The sequence below is a fragment of the Lolium rigidum genome, chromosome 5 (genome assembly GCF_022539505.1).
Source record: "Lolium rigidum isolate FL_2022 chromosome 5, APGP_CSIRO_Lrig_0.1, whole genome shotgun sequence".
In the NCBI taxonomy this organism is placed as follows: Eukaryota; Viridiplantae; Streptophyta; class Magnoliopsida; order Poales; family Poaceae; genus Lolium; species Lolium rigidum.
In genome coordinates, this window is record NC_061512.1 from 127,225,941 (window position 1) to 127,229,683 (window position 3,743).

Here is a 3,743-nt window from a genome sequence, read left to right on the forward strand (position 1 = left end):
TGCGTTATATGCAAGAGACAAAAGGGTACATGCTTACGTACGGAAGGTCCGATAACCTACAAGTTGTTGGTTATTCAGATTCGATCATGCCGGTTGTGTGGATAGTAAGAAATCCACGTCAGGTTATATATTCACACTTGCCGGAGGAGCTATATCGTGGAAAAGCTCCAAACAAACTATAGTTGCTTCATCTACGATGCAAGCAGAGTTTATAGCATGTTATGAGGCCATCGGGCAGGCTGTATGGCTAAAGAATTTCATTCCCGGACTTAAAGTGGTCGACAACATTTCAAAACCACTTCTATTGTACTTGCGATAATGAACCCGCAGTTTTCTATGCGAATAACAACAAGTCAAGTGATGCTGCCAAACACATTGACATTAAGTATCATGTTGTGATGCATAGGATCCAGGATCAAACAACTAAGGTTAAGCATATAAGTACGACTCGTATGCTTGCGGATCCGCTAACGAAAGGCTTACCACCCAGAATCTTTCGTGAGCATGTTGCTCGGCATGGGATTACTGGAAGCCTTATGATTCTGGAATAAAGGGACCATAATAAGAACCACTCCCAATAAGTATTATGTTATCCATTTCAAGATAGGCTGGTATGCCATAAGTGTTGAGGTTCAATAGCATTTCATTGGTTGTTGTAACACCTCACTTTGGTTTATTATTCCTATGGAGAATGGGCAAATGATGTTAAACCTAACGATCAAGGGGAGAATGTTGGTTGACCTGTCGAGGTTTAGAGATAAACATTGACAAAAACGTTCTAGTCAAATAACGTTAAGGAGGAGGCCCACGAACCAACGTTCGTGACCAACTCGTTCGCATCTCACGCGCCCTGATCGGGGGCACCAAAACCAACTCGATGGTTTGGTCCCCTGTCGCCTGCGCCATATAAAAGGGGGGAGCCTGGCTGCTATCGATCACGCTAGTTTTGACGATCAGATCGCTGCTTTCCCCACAAATCCTAAAGCCCTACCGATCTAGGGAGGCGCAGAACGATGGGAAGACCAGCCTACACCCCGGCGGTGCCAGGGCAGTGCCGCTGGAGACCTGAGGGGATCAGGAGGATCCCCAGATCATCAACGACCTCTCTGCTTCACGCCTGCAACGAGCAGGCGACGATGGCAACTCCTGCAATGCGTAATGCATCCCTAAACCTCTCTGTATATGATCATTAGGTGTTCTAGTGGCTGCTTTTGCGATCTTGTGCGTTTTTAGGGCTAACATTGGGAACCCTCTTCAGACAGTTGGGATGTGGACACCAACCAATTTGTTGGACACTCTGCAAGTGTTGAAGATCTTCAGACATGCCATACAATGATTGATTACATATTTCAGATATATCAGATATTATAATTATGTTTTGTAGTGGAGACCTGGAGAAGAAAATGTATTTGCCTCATGTTCGGTGGATGGAACTAATGTTATATGGGATATATATATACGTGAAGGGAGGAAGCCTTGTTATCCTCTTGTCAGGGGTTCACAATTCTGACATCAATGTGATCTCATGGAATCCGTATGTACTCCGTATATTATCTTTATGAACACTATAATGTCTTGTATGTCATTATGGATTTTTTGAATTTCATTTCAGGCTTGCAGACTGTTTAATAGCTTCAGGTTGTGATGATGGCAGTATCTCATATTTTAATATTAGAGCAATCGATGTACTTCCATTTTCATACAGCACAAGTGTTTTATGTTGTTAGTTTTCGCATGACGCGCTTAAATAGTACTCTAGCAGTTAATTTGTTCCCTTGTGTTTACAATACATTTTGGGGTTTATTAATGTGTCTATGCATGTAATATACAGAAAGAAAAAAATGTGATCAAGTCTTTTCAAGAGAATGCCAGATGAGGAAACCTTCTCATATACATAAAGTTGTGGCATGTTGTTGCTACTATACTTGTCGTGTTTATATGCTATGTGAGATATTGTTTGGTCGCCCATAGTATTACTATGGGAAACTTAAGTTGCTGGCACCGCTTGTCATGATCATGCTCATTGCTAATGGCAAAACCTTTGTTGAGAGGAATGGGGGCTTCGCCGTGTGTAATAGCCACACGGCTATGTACATTATGCACTCTTCAAAACTCGGTGAATCTAAACAATTACCTAATAGTCTTTCATAATACCCTTTTTATCTTAACATATCTTCCTATGTACCAACTGGTTATAGTTTCTTTTCTTTGTCAGTTGTATTTAGTATCGTCTTTAACTGTGTATATTAACATCCAATATTTTCCCGTTTTGATTTTATTTACTTGTAGAGAGGTGAGTCTGGTGACTCCTTTGTAGCATATTTTGCATACCATAAGCACCAGACGTCTGTTGAATGGAGTCCACATGAAGCATCAACATTGGCGGTATCATCTGCTGACCATCAACTGACGTAACCCACTACGGGAAAGCAGGGCTTTGCCGTGCGCCACTTTGCACGGCAAAGACGCCTGTACGCACGGGTTGCCGTGCGTGTACGCACGGCAAAGATTGCCCGGCAACGTCTTCGACGGCAAAGTCATCTTTGCCGTGCGCATGCAAGAACTGCACGGCAAAGCCCTTTGTCGTGCGCTGCCATCGCTGCCGTGCGTTGCTATCGCTGCCGTGCGCCACTTCTTTGTCGTGCGGCAGGGAGGCTGCCGTGCGCCAGGACATTGCCATGCGCCACAATTCATTGCCGTGCGCCCGATATTGCCGTGCGCCTCCATTCATTGCCGTGCTCACCTTTGTCGTGCGGCCTAGCTCTACCACGCACGGCAAAGGCCATTACAGGCACGCCCCAGGCTGCTCCCAGGAGCACAGGCTTGCGCCACGTGGCGCCTTTGCCGTGTGTATGCACACGGCAAAGTGACCAAAAGTCCTTTGCCGTGTGCATACACACGGCAAAGGCCCCTGGATTTTTTATTTTTTTTCTGTTTTTCACTAATCCCTGCATTTCAAAATTGCATTTCACAAATATAGCATATATATCAACATATGATCACCAAACACATCAACAACACCACAAATACGTCGAGCACACATAGTTCATGCATATAATCCGTTACATAGAGTCCATAGTCCATCCACACAAGTTACATAGAGTCCATAGTGCAATGTCCAATATTACAATCCATTACAAGCATACAATCCGACAAAGTGCACAAAGACCATGCCATCAACCTTGTCCTCCTCCGCTTCCGCCGGCCTCATCGTCATTTCCTTGTGACATATAATCTATAAGGTTGATGGAATGAACATTTGCATTTGCATATTGAACACTTGAACAAGTACAAGTAGCGGGTTGGGCACAAGAGGACTCACCGCGGTTCATGCTCCGGATGATGTTCAAGTTGTTCACGGTGAGAGGTGTCCCCGGGCTCTGAGTGGGCGGTGGCGGCATCCACGGCATGGAGTAAGGTGGAGGAGCAGGAATACTCCCCGGTGGAGAAGACAGAGCCGTCTGGCTCATCAGCCAGCTCATCTGTGCATGCTGCTGCTGCATCATCTGCTGCTGCTGTTGCATCTGCAGCATCATCTGTGTCTGCTGCTGCTGATACTCCAGAATCTGCCGCTCCATGTTCCGTGCGTGCTCCTGGGCCGTCTGCTCCTTTTCTGCCATCTCCGCCTACGATGTGTTGTCGCGATCTCGTTAACATTTCAATGGAAAGCATGTAAAGGAAAGGTAGAGGCCGGAGGAAGAACATACCCGTAACCGCTCGACAGCTAGATCCGAAGCCCGTGG